Raw genomic sequence first — 16,264 nt, forward strand, 5'->3', positions numbered from 1 at the left:
GCTAAGAAGATTGTCCCCAAGTTTACAGTTCCTTGGGCATCCCATATACCCCTAGACCCCATCCAAGTTGTTAACCCCTTCATAAACCCCCCCCCCCAAAAAAAAACTAAAAACCAGCTCAAAGGACTGTTTGTAACGGACCCCAGACACCCATGACTGGGTAACTCTCAGGGTCTGGAACACGAGACCAGTGAATCTGGCTATGGTTACCCCAAGACCCAGGCGACACCAGATTGGAAGTAAACCAGGAGGTAAATGTGAAAGAGGAGGTGCAGCGCTATATAACTAGACACAATAATAAATAAACCACTAATGGTACACAATAGTGATAAACAGTGACTGAAATTAATAACGCCACTAAATGGTGGCCGTAAAGTGAGGAGAGTGAAACAGTCCAATGAAGGAGTGCTCTTGAGATCCGGGATGATCTTCAAACGTCCTATATGAAGGACCAACAGGTGCTAAAATATGAAGACTGCGCACTCACCAGATACGCAATCTTTATGCGCATTTGTGTAAAATATCACTGGACCTCCTGTATCCTCATCCTGGTCTGGTCAGATCTGGTCAGCATATCCCTCAGGGCCTGGTATCCAAATAGATGTAGCTTTTCCGTAGATTTGGCCGGTTTTCACCAATGCTCAAATAAATAGAAAGGGCCACATAGTGTAATATCCTCAGGTATCTTTATTAGAGGTACAGGATAGCAGGAAAACTGACATGCAAAAGTATACTGACCAAATGAAAATCAAAGATGGCCGCCGGGGCCCCTCGTGGCGCCGGCGGTGAGGCGTCCGACCTGCTGTAGCTTTATTTGAACACAGATACAAGATATATACACTCAGGGGGCAATCCCCCCTCCCTGCATAATGACACAGGGCGGGGGGATCTACATTTAGTAACAAGAGACACACAGGCATTCAAACTTCACATCAGCAGACAGTCCCATCTGCTGGAGACCCCCCCCCCCCCACTAAGCTAATACACATAAACACATACATCCCATAATAGTTTGCTCCCAAGCCAGACAAACAATAGAACAATGGGAATAAGCCACATAACATTAACCACTTGCCTACCGGGCACTTATACCCCCTTCTTTACCGGGCCAGTTTTCAGCTTTCAGCGCTGTCGCACTTTGATTGACAATTGCGCGGTCATGCAAGATTGTACCCATGTACCCAAATTTTTATCATTTTTTTCTCACAAATAGAGCTTTCTTTTGGTGGTATTTAATCGCCACTGGGCGCTTTACTTTTTGTGCTATAAACAACAAAAGTGCAAAAAAATTTGAAAAAAAAAAAAGTTTCTTTGTTTCTATTATAAAATTTTTCAAACAGGTAATTTTTCTCCTTCACTGATGTGCGTTGATGAGGCAGCACTGATGGGCACTGATGGGCGGCACTGATAGGCGGCACTGAGGTGGCACGGATAGGTGGCACTAATGAGGTGGCACTAATGAGGTGTCACGGATATGCGGCACTGATTGGTGGCACTGATAGGCGACACTGATAATGGGTACTGATAGACAGCACTGATAGGTGTCACTGACTGACATCACTGCTGGGCACTGACTGGCAGCACTGCTGGGCTGCACTGATGGGCACAGATAGGTGGCACTACTGGGCACAGGTGGTGACACTGCTGGGCACAGGTGGGCGCACTGCTAGGCGGAACTTGTGTGTGGCACTGCTGAGCACCGATCATCGGGGGCACTGATGATCAGTGACCCGGATGATCGGTGCCGATCCCCGCTCTGACAAATGCCGGTTTTCGGCAGTACTTTCCTCACGATCTGACAGCGTGAGGAAAGTGCAGCCGAGAACCAGCATTTGCATTACCCTCTGATCAGCGTGTCATTGGACACGGCTGAGCACGTGGTAAAAGGCCGCTGTGATTGGCCTTTTACCACGTCACGTGATCAGCTGTGTCCGTAGGACACAGCGATCACGGAGATCGCCGGGTGCGCTCCCCAGGAGAGCGCGTTCTGGGTGGACGTCATATGACGTCCACCCAGAACTGGCCGGCCGCAGTGCAGCCGTCATTCGGCTATCTGCGGTCGGCAGGTAGTTAAACAATCAACAACCTCCACCCCACCTATCTCCTAAACATGTCTACACAATATTAGGACAGATCACCCTGTACCCCTAACATGCACAGGGTGATTTACACATAAAAGGGATATGGGGAGCTGAGACAGGGGTCTTCCACCTCTCCAAAGTGAGCTGGGTTCCATGGGCCCACCACCCAAAGTGACTCCCGTCACACTGTTTACTGACAAATGTGGAAAATGCATGTTGTCTGTAGAGCTTAGGGGGTTACATACATAGTTAGTCTGGCTGAAAAAAGACAAAAGTCCATCCCATTCAACCATTTGGGGACCCAAAAAAATACAGTAGCCCTAAAGAGGGTAGTGCTACAGATATATATTAAGAGTGCCTGAAAAAGCATGTAAGCTGCTTGGTTAAGCCACAATTTAGGAGGGGGAGGCAAGAGGAGGGGCAATAGAGGTTTTATCATGAAATGCAAATCAGAAGGTATTATCTGAAAGACAATAGCCACAAATATTTATCAGTGGCTGGACAGTATGACATCAGCTCAGTTCAGCCGACAATAAAGAGGGGTCCATGAAGCAGGTTTGATCTTGAAATAAATAGTGTGTTTGAGAGACAAAAGCCAGAAATATATTAGCGGCTGCATGCACGCCTCATTGTTAAGCTGCAGTTAGAAAGGCAGAGATGAGTTTTATCTAGAAATAAAAATTAAAAGTATTATCATTGAAACAAACGCCAAGGAAATATTGATGTTTCCGGACAATATGTAAGCTGTTGGTTTAGGTCACAATTTAAGAGAAAGGGTATAAATTCAGGTATGACAGTGATCGTATGTACAGGAGAGGAGTGGGGGGGTATGACAGTGATCGGTATGTACAGGAGAGGAGTGTGGGGGGTATGACAGTGATCGGTATGTACAGGAGAGGAGTGTGGGGGTTATGACAGTGATGGGTATGTACAGGAGAGGAGTGTGGAGGTATGACAGTGATCGGTATGTACAGGAGAGGAGTGTGGAGGTGTGACAATGATCGGTATGTACAGGAGAGGAGTGTGGAGGTGTGACAGTGATCGGTATGTACAGGAGAGGAGTGTGGAGGTATGACAGTGATCGGTATGTACAGGAGAGGAGTGTGGAGGTATGACAGTGATCGGTATGTACAGGAGAGGAGTACGGAGGTATGACAGTGATCGGTATGTACAGGAGAGGAGTGTGGGGGTTATGACAGTGATCGGTATGTACAGGAGAGGAGTGTGGAGGGTATGACAGTGATCGGTATGTACAGGAGAGGAGTGTGGAGGTATGACAGTGATCGGTATGTACAGGAGAGGAGTGTGGAGGGTATAACAGTGATCGGTATGTACAGGAGAGGAGTGTGTGGGTATGACAGTGATCGGTATGTACAGGAGAGGAGTGTGGGGGGTATGACAGTGATCGGTATGTACAGGAGAGGAGTGTGGGAGGTATGACAGTGATCGGTATGTACAGGAGAGGAGTGTGGAGGTATGACAGTGATCGGTATGTACAGGAGAGGAGTGTGGGGAGGTATGACAGTGATCGGTATGTACAGGAGAGGAGTGTGGAGGTATGACAGTGATCGGTATGTACAGGAGAGGAGTGTGGAGGGTGTGACAGTGATCGGTATGTACAGGAGAGGAGTGTGGAGGGTGTGACAGTGATCGGTATGTACAGGAGAGGAGTGTGGAGGGTGTGACAGTGATCGGTATGTACAGGAGAGGAGTGTGGGAGGTATGACAGTGATCGGTATGTGCAGGGGAGGAGTGTGGAGGCTATGACAGTGATCTGTATGTACAGGAGAGGAGTGTGGAGGTATGACAGTGATGGGTATGTACAGGAGAGGAGTACGGAGGTATGACAGTGATGGGTATGTACAGGAGAGGAGTGTGGAGGTATGACAGTGATCGGTATGTACAGGAGAGGAGTGTGGGGGTTATGACAGTGATCGGTATGTACAGGAGAGGAGTGTGGGGGTTATGACAGTGATCGGTATGTACAGGAGAGGAGTGTGGAGGTATGACAGTGATCGGTATGTACAGGAGAGGAGTGTGGAGGGTATAACAGTGATCGGTATGTACAGGAGAGGAGTGTGTGGGTATGACAGTGATCGGTATGTACAGGAGAGGAGTGTGGGGGGTATGACAGTGATCGGTATGTACAGGAGAGGAGTGTGGGGGGTATGACAGTGATCGGTATGTACAGGAGAGGAGTGTGGGAGGTATGACAGTGATCGGTATGTACAGGAGAGGAGTGTGGAGGTATGACAGTGATCGGTATGTACAGGAGAGGAGTGTGGGGAGGTATGACAGTGATCGGTATGTACAGGAGAGGAGTGTGGAGGGTGTGACAGTGATCGGTATGTACAGGAGAGGAGTGTGGGAGGTATGACAGTGATCGGTATGTGCAGGAGAGGAGTGTGGAGGCTATGACAGTGATCTGTATGTACAGGAGAGGAGTGTGGGGGGTAAGACAGTGATCGGTATGTACAGGAGAGGAGTGTGGGGGGTAAGACAGTGATCGGTATGCACAGGAGAGGAGTGTGGGGGGTAAGACAGTGATCAGTATGCCCAGGAGAGGAGTGTGGGGGGTAAGACAGTGATCGGTATGCACAGGAGAGGAGTGTGGGGGGTAAGACAGTGATCGGTATGCCCAGGAGAGGAGTGTGGGGGGTATGACAGTGATCGGTATGCACAGGAGAGGAGTGTGGGGGGTATGACAGTGATCGGTATGTACAGGAGAGGAGTGTGGGGAGGTATGACAGTGATCGGTATGTACAGGAGAGGAGTGTGGGGGGTATGACAGTGATCGGTATGTACAGGAGAGGAGTGTGGGGAGGTATGACAGTGATCGGTATGTACAGGAGAGGAGTGTGGGGAGGTATGACAGTGATCGGTATGTACAGGAGAGGAGTGTGGGGAGGTATGACAGTGATCGGTATGTACAGGAGAGGAGTGTGGGGAGGTATGACAGTGATCGGTATGTACAGGAGAGGAGTGTGGGGAGGTATGACAGTGATCGGTATGTACAGGAGAGGAGTGTGGAGTTATGACAGTGATCGGTATGTACAGGAGAGGAGTGTGGGGGGTATGACAGTGATCTGTATGTACAGGAGAGGAGTGTGGGGGGTATGACAGTGATCTGTATGTACAGGAGAGGAGTGTGGGGGGTATGACAGTGATCTGTATGTACAGGAGAGGAGTGTGGGGGGTATGACAGTGATCTGTATGTACAGGAGAGGAGTGTGGGGGGTATGACAGTGATCTGTATGTACAGGAGAGGAGTGTGGAGGTATGACAGTGATCGGTATGTACAGGAGAGGAGTGTGGGGGGTATGACAGTGATCTGTATGTACAGTAGAGGAGTGTGGGGGGTATGACAGTGATCTGTATGTACAGGAGAGGAGTGTGGAGGTATGACAGTGATCTGTATGTACAGGAGAGGAGTGTGGGGGGTATGACAGTGATCTGTATGTACAGGAGAGGAGTGTGGGGGGTATGACAGTGATCTGTATGTACAGGAGAGGAGTGTGGAGGTATGACAGTGATCGGTATGTACAGGAGAGGAGTGTGGGGGGTATGACAGTGATCTGTATGTACAGGAGAGGAGTGTGGAGGTATGACAGTGATCGGTATGTACAGGAGAGGAGTGTGGGGGGTATGACAGTGATCTGTATGTACAGTAGAGGAGTGTGGGGGGTATGACAGTGATCTGTATGTACAGGAGAGGAGTGTGGAGGTATGACAGTGATCGGTATGTACAGGAGAGGAGTGTGGGGGGTATGACAGTGATCTGTATGTACAGGAGAAGAGTGTGGAGGTATGACAGTGGCCAGTATTTACAGGAACAGAACATCATACACTCTTACTCCTCTATCTCCTCAACCCGAAGGAAGTAGAAGCTGAGCCAAAACAATGGACCCAGGGAGGAGTATGGTGAGGGAGGACTATGCTGAGGAAGAGTCTATGTCCCACCATCAGCCTAGGTTTTTCTAGTACCAGAAGTCAGGGGATTATCCTAGTATCAGAGGAACATGGTGGGAGATCGGACTGAATGTCCTTCCTAGGAGAGAATATCGGAAACATTCTGAGGCCCATTTAATAACCAGCAATGAAGAGGAAACCAACATGGAGAGGTAGATCCTGCGATATTTATACACCCAGATCATTATTCACGAGGGGGAAGAGCCGGTCACAGATCACGGATATGTCAATAGCAGGGACAGGAGCCCCGTACCATGAATAGGAGCTCCACCTCACTTACCCGTGTGGTCTAAAGTGGCAAAAATCCCATACGGTCCCTACGATGGCCGTGTGTTCAGGATGGAGACAGATTATCTGTTCAGCCTGCAGAAATCGGATCTAAAACGGGCAAAAACAGGAAAAGTGTTCCATGGACAGGAAGTGACACGGGACTGATTGATACAGGGGGTGCAGTACGGAGAGCAGACGCTAGATGGCGCTGCTCCAAATAGCTAAAAAGAATAAAAACACGGAAAAAAAAAAAATGAAAAACAAAAAAGGCTAAAAAAAGACAACAAATAGTATGAAAAGAAAACAATAAAAAAGGATAAAGCGCGTTCCAAACTGGGAATCCATGCTCTCCATACTTAACTGTTGGGGAATAACCAAAAAAGCAAAATAATAATATGAGAAAAAAAAAAAAAAAAAAAAAAAAATTAAGACAACAGAACCGCGAGCAGGTTGTTGCTATTAGTGACGAGGTGAGCAGCCCTGGGTTTGGGTCAAGCAAAAGCTTGCCGAACTTAGGTTTGGATGCCGAATTTGAACCCCAAGGAAACGAAAAAAAAAAAAAAAAATCAATGGAAGCCAAATCTGTCAAATCAAAAATGCAGATTACTACGCAGAGCTGCACCAAGTTTTGCACTCTCCAGGTTTAACAAATAACCCCCATTGAGTCTGGTATAGATTTTAACGGGGTACCTCGAAAAAAAAAAAAAAAGCCTGAGGTCCCTCATGAAACCCATAGTAGACCCAACCCAGAGGGTCTGCCATAGACTAACTGCTTGCCTACCGGGGTATTTTTACATTTCTCACATACATGTTAAAAATCAGCCCCCCCCAGAAATAGATATAATATATTTTCAGAAAGCAGAGGCTCTGGAGAACAAAATGGTGGCTGTTGCAATTTTTTTTTAATGTCATTTGACATTTTCACAGCCATCTATCACATGCAAATTTTCAGGAAATAAAATACACGCAAATGGATTTTAGAGCACAAAAACACACTAGGTTACCAAATTCTGCAAAATATAAAAGATGATGTTACGTCAAGAAAAAAAAAAAAAAAAAAGCCAAACACAAAGTTTTAAAATTGCGTGTGCCCGTGGAATTGCGACAAACTACGGTACCTAAACATGTCCATAGGTGAGGCCTTATAAGACTTTACAGGTTATCAGTGTAGAGTTAATTATGATCCTAGAATTATGTTCACTCTGATGTTTGCGGCGATACCGCACACGTGTGGTGCGATCACCAGCTACATACGCTATATCACCAAAAGCATTGGGCCGCCGGCCTTTCCACACACATGACCTTTAATGGCCTCCCAGTCTCAGTCCGTAGGGTTCAATATTGGTCGGCCAGCCTTTCCACGCACATGACCTTTAATGGCCTCCCAGTCTCAGTCCGTAGGGTTCAATGTTGGTCGGCCAGCCTTTCCACGCACATGACCTTTAATGGCCTCTCAGTCTCAGTACATAGGGTTCAATATTGGTCGGCCAGCCTTTCCACACACATGACCTTTAATGGCCTCCCAGTCTCAGTACGTAGGGTTCAATATTGGTCGGCCAGCCTTTCCACACACATGACCTTTAATGGCCCGCCAGTCTCAGTCCGTAGGGTTCAATATTGGTCGGCCGCCCTTTCCACACACATGACCTTTAATGGCCCCCCAGTCTCAGTCCGTAGGGTTCAATATTGGTCGGCCGGCCTTTCCACGCACATGACCTTTAATGGCCCCCCAGTCTTAGTCTGTAGGGTTCAATGTTGAGTTGGCCCCACCCCTTTGCAGCTATAACAGTTCAACTCTTCTGGGAAGGCCGTCCACAAGGTTTAGGAGGGTGTCTATGGGAAGGTTGGACCATTCTTCCAGAAGCACATTTGTCAGGTCTGGCACTGATGTCGGGGGAGGAGGCCTGGCTCGCAGTCTCCGCTCTAATTCATCCCAAAGGTGTTCTATGGGGTTGAGGACTCTGTGCAGGACAGTCAAGTTTCTCCACCCCAAACTGGCTCCTCCATATCTTTATGGACCTTGCTTTGTGCACTGGTGTGCAGTCATGTTGGAACAGAGAGGGGCCATCACCAAACTGTTCCCACAAAGTTGGGAGCATGAAATTGTCCAAAATGTAACCTTAAGAGCTCCCTTCACTGGAACTAGGGGGCCAAGCCCAACCCCTGAAAAACAACTCCACACCATAGTCCTCCTCCACCAAACTTTACACTTGGCACAATGCAGTCAGGCAAGTACCGTTCTCCTGGCAACCATCAAATTTAGACAGAGAAGTGTGATTGGTCACTCCAGAGAACACATCTCCTCTGCTCTAGAGTCCAGTGGCGGCGTGCTTTACACCACGGCATCCAACGCTTTGCATTGCACTTGGTGATGGAAGGCTTGGATGCAGCTGCTCGGCCATGGAAACCCATTCCATGAAGCTCTCTACACACTGTTGTTGGGCTCATCTGAAGGCCACACCAAGTTTGGAGGTCTTTAGCTATTGACTCTGCAGACAGTTGGTGACTTCTGCGCACTGTGCGCTTCAGCATGCGCTGACCCCGCCCTGTCATGTGACGTGGCCTACCACTTGGTGGCTGACTGGCTGTTGTTCCCAGTTGCTTCCACTTTGTTATAATCCCACTAACAGCTGAGCGTGGAATATTTAGTAGACAGGAAATGTCACGGATGGACTTATTGCACAGGGGGCCACCTATCACGGGACCACGCTTGGAGCCACTGAGCTCCTGAGAGCGACCCATTCTTTCACCAATGTTTGTAGAAACAGTCTGCATGCCTAGGGGCTTGATTGTATACACCTGTGGGCATGTAGGGGATTGGAACACCTGAATCACATGATTTGGAGGGCGGAGCCAATACAGTGTATGTGTGCAGGACCTACATGTGTGTTTACATTTATATTTCTTTTTTTTCACACTTATTTTTTTTTACTTTATTGATATCACAAGTGGTGAACAAAACCTCTTATGATAGCTGAGGGCAGTGACAGGTACTCTTTACTGAGGCTTCAAGAGTCTATTAACCCCGGATACCTCTCCTGCCCTTCAAAAGCAGCTAATCAAGCTCAGATAGTGTTTGATCATACGCTTCCCAAGCCGTACCGGACAGCACGGACACTGGAGGTGATGAAATCCTCGCCGTGCCCCGGCTTCATTCATAACAGTGGAGATCGGGGACCAGATGTTCCTCCATCTCCTCCATGTACAGCTGACCCGAGTTCCTACCATGATGGAAGAGGAAGAGAGCCAGAGAATGGTGGCAGATGGGGGAGGGGAATATCTGTTCTGAGAACTGTAAAGGTGATTGGGAGGTTGTAAAGCCACTCGGATCACTTTTACAGTAAAGCTGATTGCTGGCTCTAATAAATGATACCAGAATCATGGATGCAGCTAGGATCCAGATATAGATCACTACCCAGGATGTCTATAGACATATTATGGGCAGCAGGTGGTAAGACATTCAGATTTGACCCTCACATTACAATGTACACAATACCCGGTACACCCAGGAATGATGCTTCCTTCATAGAATCCCATAGACTTGTATAGAGCTGTGATCTGCACCATTACTCTACAATCTGCCTGATCACTTCTTGTCTGGGTGTGACAATATCACCTGACTCCGCCCTACGCGTTACGTCACATCATGTGACTTCTTCAGGAACACTTAAGGAGTGTATTGATGTGGATCACAGTGAACATTGGATATTTATGAATTTGGACTCTTCATTGAAGACAATACATTTAAGGAAGGAGGTAGGTGATCTGTGTGTGTAGCGGGGTAGGTGATTGGTGAGTTGGAGGGAGGAAGTAGTTGGTCTGTTTGTGAGTGGGGGAAGGTAAGTGTCGGGGGGAGGTAGATGATCTATGTAGGGGGAGAGGGAGGTGATCTGTGTGGGGGGGAGGGAGGTGGTCTGTGTGAGGGGAGAAGGGGTGAGTGAGCTGTGTGTTAGGTGGGAGGAGGTAGGTGATCTGTGTGTGGGGGACCTAACACACAGCTCACTCACACCACCCCCCCCACACAAATCACCTACCTCCTCCACACCTACATGGAGATCATATCCCCCCTTATGTATTATACATGGAGATCATATCCCCCCTTATGTATTATACATGGAGATCATATCCCCCCTTATGTATTATACACGGAGATCATATCCCCCCTTATGTATTATACACGGAGATCATATCCCCCCTTATGTATTATACACGGAGATCATATCCCCCCTTATGTATTATACACGGAGATCATATCCCCCCCTTATGTATTATACATGGAGATCATATCCCCCCCTTATGTATTATACACGGAGATCATATCCCCCCCTTATGTATTATACACGGAGATCATATCCCCCCCTTATGTATTATACACGGAGATCATATCCCCCCCTTATGTATTATACACGGAGATCATATCCCCCCCTTATGTATTATACACGGAGATCATATCCCCCCCTTATGTATTATACACGGAGATCATATCCCCCCCTTATGTATTATACACGGAGATCATATCCCCCCCTTATGTATTATACACGGAGATCATATCCCCCCCTTATGTATTATACACGGAGATCATATCCCCCCCTTATGTATTATACACGGAGATCATATCCCCCCCTTATGTATTATACACGGAGATCATATCCCCCCCTTATGTATTATACACGGAGATCATATCCCCCCCTTATGTATTATACACAGAGATCATATCCCCCCTTATGTATTATACACGGAGATCATATCCCCCCTTATGTATTATACATGGAGATCATATCCCCCCTTATGTATTATACATGGAGATCATATCCCCCCTTATGTATTATACATGGAGATCATATCCCCCCTTATGTATTATACATGGAGATCATATCCCTCTTATGTATTATACATGGAGATTATATCCCCCCTTATGTATTATACATGGAGATCATATCCCCCCTTATGTATTATACATGGAGATCATATCCCCCCTTATGTATTATACATGGAGATCATATCCCCCCTTATGTATTATACATGGAGATCATATCCCTCTTATGTATTATACATGGAGATTATATCCCCCCTTATGTATTATACATGGAGATCATATCCCCCCTTATGTATTATACATGGAGATCATATCCCCCCTTATGTATTATACATGGAGATCATATCCCCCCTTATGTATTATACATGGAGATCATATCCCCCCTTATGTATTATACATGGAGATCATATCCCCCCCTTATGTATTATACATGGAGATCATATCCCCCCTTATGTATTATACATGGAGATCATATCCCCCCTTATGTATTATACATGGAGATCATATCCCTCTTATGTATTATACATGGAGATCATATCCCCCCTTATGTATTATACATGGAGATCATATCCCCCTTATGTATTATACATGGAGATCATATCCCCCTTATGTATTATACATGGAGATTATATCCCCCTTATGTATTATACATGGAGATCATATCCCCCCCTTATGTATTATACATGGTGATCATATCCCCCCTTATGTATTATACATGGAGATCATATCCCCCCCTTATGTATTATACATGGTGATCATATCCCCCCTTATGTATTATACATGGAGATCATATCCCCCCTTATGTATTATACATGGAGATCATATCCCTCTTATGTATTATACATGGAGATCATATCCCCCCTTATGTATTATACATGGAGATCATATCCCCCTTATGTATTATACATGGAGATCATATCCCCCTTATGTATTATACATGGAGATTATATCCCCCTTATGTATTATACATGGAGATCATATCCCCCCTTATGTATTATACATGGTGATCATATCCCCCCTTATGTATTATACATGGAGATCATATCCCCCCTTATGTATTATACATGGAGATCATATCCCCCCTTATGTATTATACATGGAGATCATATCCACTACCACCCCACTGTCCATGGTTTTGCTCGCCTCCTGATAACAATAAATCATATTTGTTTGATTCAGATTTCTAATATTAGAGGAGAGGACGGCACTATTGCAGTACAGGGAAGGGAGGGGAGGGTGCAGTACAATGGATGGGGGTCATGTGATCAGACGGATTATTTATTTCAGGTACGCCGTCAATTTACACAGCGCTTTACAGTATATATATTGTACATTCACATCAGTCCCTAACCCTCAAGGGGCATACAATCTAAGGTCCCTAACTCACATTCATACATACACATATTGGGGACAATTTAGACAGGAGCCAATTAACCTACCAACAGGTCTTTGGAGTGTGGGAGGAAACCAGAGTACACAGAGGAAACCCACACAGGCACAGGGAGAACATACAAACTCCAGGCAGGAGGTGCCATGGCTGGGATTCGAAACAACGACCCGAGTACTGCCAGGTGGAAGTGCTGACCATTTATCCAATGTTTCTGTCTGGTGACGTCCTGTATGAAAAGTTTTCCATCACCAGATTGTCGGTCTTTCCTGTATTGCCCCTCCCAAAAATGGTGCCCCCCCCATCTCAGTGTCACCCCTGTACTCCCTCCATGCTGCCCCATCTTACCTGATCTCTCCAGAAGTTTGTCCTTCAGATTCTTGTCTGTGTCTGCCTACAGCTGCATGGGAGAGGGGGAGGGGTGTCCTCCATTGTCTTGTAGCTCAAAGAGGGGGAGGGGTGTCCTCCATTTTCTTGTAGCACAAAGGGGAGGGGTGTCCTCCATTTTCTTGTAGCTCAGAGTGGGGGAGGGGTGTCCTCCATTTTCTTGTAGCACATAGAGGGGAGGGGTGTCCTCCATTTTCTTGTAGAACAAAGGGGAGGGGTGTCCTCCATTTTCTTGTAGCTCAGAGTGGGGGAGGGGTGTTCTGTGGGAGTCAGTCTTCCTATAATGACAGGATGCTTTCTCATTGTTTAGAAACAATTGCGTCCTGTACGTGATACTTTTTTATTTGCACTAACATACAATTTTCAGGACAGGCTACAAGTCCCGGCATGTCCCATATACATTGTATATTGTACACCGGAGGACTACAAGTCCCGGCATGTCCCGTACACATTGTATATTATACACAGGAGGACTACAAGTCCCGGCACGTCCCGTACACATTGTATATTATACACAGGAGGACTACAAGTCCCGGCACGTCCCGTACACATTGTATATTATACACAGGAGGACTACAAGTCCCGGCATGTCCTGTATACATTGTATATTATACACAGGAGGACTACAAGTCCCGGCATGTCCCGTACACATTGTATATTATACCCCGGAGGACTACAAGTCCCGGCATGTCCCGTACACATTGTATATTATACACAGGAGGACTACAAGTCCCGGCATGTCCCGTACACATTGTATATTATACCCCGGAGGACTACAAGTCCCGGCATGTCCCGTACACATTGTATATTATACACAGGAGGACTACAAGTCCCAGCACGTCCCGTACACATTGTATATTATACACAGGAGGACTACAAGTCCCGGCATGTCCTGTATACATTGTATATTATACACAGGAGGACTACAAGTCCCGGCACGTCCCGTATACATTGTATATTATACCCCGGAGGACTACAAGTCCCGGCATGTCCCGTACACATTGTATATTATACACAGGAGGACTACAAGTCCCGGCACGTCCCGTACACATTGTATATTATACACAGGAGGACTACAAGTCCCGGCACGTCCCGTACACATTGTATATTATACACCGGAGGACTACAAGTCCCGGCACGTCCCGTATACATTGTATATTATACACAGGAGGACTACAAGTCCCGGCACGTCCCGTACACATTGTATATTATACCCCGGAGGACTACAAGTCCTGGCACGTCCCGTACACATTGTATATTATACCCCGGAGGACTACAAGTCCCGGCATGTCCCGTACACATTGTATATTATACACAGGAGGACTACAAGTCCCGGCACGTCCCGTACACATTGTATATTATACACAGGAGGACTACAAGTCCCGGCACGTCCCGTATACATTGTATATTATACACAGGAGGACTACAAGTCCCGGCACGTCCCGTATACATTGTATATTATACACAGGAGGACTACAAGTCCCGGCACGTCCCGTACACATTGTATATTATACACAGGAGGATTACAAGTCCCGGCACGTCCCGTATACATTGTATATTATACACAGGAGGACTACAAGTCCCGGCACGTCCCGTACACATTGTATATTATACACAGGAGGACTACAAGTCCCGGCACGTCCCGTATACATTGTATATTATACACAGGAGCACTACAAGTCCCGGCACGTCCCATATACATTGTATATTATACACTGGAGGACTACAAGTCTCAGATGCTTCTTCATTAACCTCCCTGGCGGTAATCCCAAGTGTGGCTTGGGGTTAATTTTCAGTACCAAAAGCAATAACCCCGAGCCACACTCAGGATTACACTCCCCCGATGTTCTCTCACTGTGTCCTCCAGCCAATGTCCTCCTGCTGTGTCCTCCGACCAATGTCCTCCATGTGATGTCCTCCCGCTGTGTCCTCCAGCCGATGTCCTCCAGCTGTGTCCTCCGGCCGATGTCCTCCAGCTGTGTCCTCCGGCCGATGTCCTCCCGCTGTGTCCTCCGGGTGATGTCCTCCCGCTGTGTCCTCCGGCCGATGTCCTCCCACTGTGTCCTCCGGCCGATGTCCTCCCACTGTGTCCTCCGGCTGATGTCCTCCAGCTGTGTCCTCCAGCCGATGTCCTCCAGCTGCGTCCTCCGGCCGATGCCCTGCAGCTGCATCCTCCGGCTGATGTCCTCCAGCTATGTCCTCCGGCCGATGTCCTCCCACTGTGTCCTCCGGGTGATGTCCTCCCGCTGTGTCCTCCGGCCGATGTCCTCCCACTGTGTCCTCCGGGTGATGTCCTCCCGCTGTGTCCTCCGGCCGATGTCCTCCCACTGTGTCCTCCGGCCGATGTCCTCCCACTGTGTCCTCCGGCTGATGTCCTCCAGCTGTGTCCTCCAGCCGATGTCCTCCAGCTGCGTCCTCCGGCCGATGCCCTGCAGCTGCGTCCTCCGGCTGATGTCCTCCAGCTATGTCCTCCGGCCGATGTCCTCCAGCTGTGCCCTCGGCCGATGTCCTCCCGCTGTGTCCTCCGGCCAATGTCCTCCCGCTGTGTCTTCAGGCCAATGTCCTTCCACTGTGTAATCCGGTCGATGTCCTTCCGCTGTGTCCTCCAGCCAATGTCCCTCTGTGAGGAACTGTCCCTGTGTGATAACATTTTTACTCGGGTATGATTTCCTCGGAAGATCCTGACCGACCAAGGCACGCAGTTCACGGTCGAGCTTACCCAACAACTTTTGAAGTTGTGTGGGATCAGACCGCTGTACAGCTCTCCCTACCACCCCAGACCAATGGGCTCTGCGAACGGTTTAATGGTACGCTGAAGCAGTTACTCTGAACGTTCACCATGTCCCATAAGGACTGGGAGCGGCATCTTCCCCACCTCCTGTTCGCCGACCGAGAGGTACCGCAGGAGTCCACTGGGTTCTCTCCCTTCGAGCTGCTGTACGGACGGAGGGTTCGGGGACCCCTGGATCTCCTACGCGAACACTGGGAGGGAGCAGTGGCCAAGGAGGGGACCTCGATGGTGGCCTATGTGCTGGAGCTCAGGGAGAGGCTACAACAGTTGACGACCCTAGTAAGAGACAACCTTGATGCCGCCCAGAGCAGACCGAAACTGTGGTACGACCGGTCTGCCCGAGACCGAACGTTTCAATTAGGACAGAAAGTGTTGGCCTTGAAACCAGTCAGGCATGACAAATTACAGGCTGCCTGGCAGCACCTGTACCAAGTGGTGGAGCAACTCTGTGATACCACATACATTGTAGTTCGGATGGAAGGATCCGGCGAACCTTCCATGTGAACATGCTGAAACTGTTCATCGAACGACAGGAGGAGAGTGTAGCTGCTATTTGTGCTCCG

The 16,264-nt window shown here is 47.9% G+C and overlaps 1 protein-coding gene across 2 annotated transcripts in view; it reads right to left on the reverse strand.

Annotated features, from left to right (window-relative positions):
* LOC149431169 (uncharacterized) overlaps nt 1-12,949 on the reverse strand; it is a 29,834-nt gene extending 16,885 nt beyond the window's left edge. The window contains exon 1 of one of the 2 annotated variants that reach the window (XM_089665832.1): nt 12,872-12,949. The gene's annotated coding sequence lies outside the window, so the exon portion shown is untranslated. Of the gene's footprint in view, nt 1-6,330; nt 6,747-12,871 lie in introns of those variants that run through there. The other variant, XM_089665834.1, reaches the window with a different exon arrangement.
* Nucleotides 12,950-16,264: the final 3,315 nt, after the last annotated feature.

This window comes from Staurois parvus, unplaced genomic scaffold (genome assembly GCF_062004578.1).
Source record: "Staurois parvus isolate SC_StPar_1 unplaced genomic scaffold, SC_StPar_1.0 ptg002368l, whole genome shotgun sequence".
In the NCBI taxonomy this organism is placed as follows: Eukaryota; Metazoa; Chordata; class Amphibia; order Anura; family Ranidae; genus Staurois; species Staurois parvus.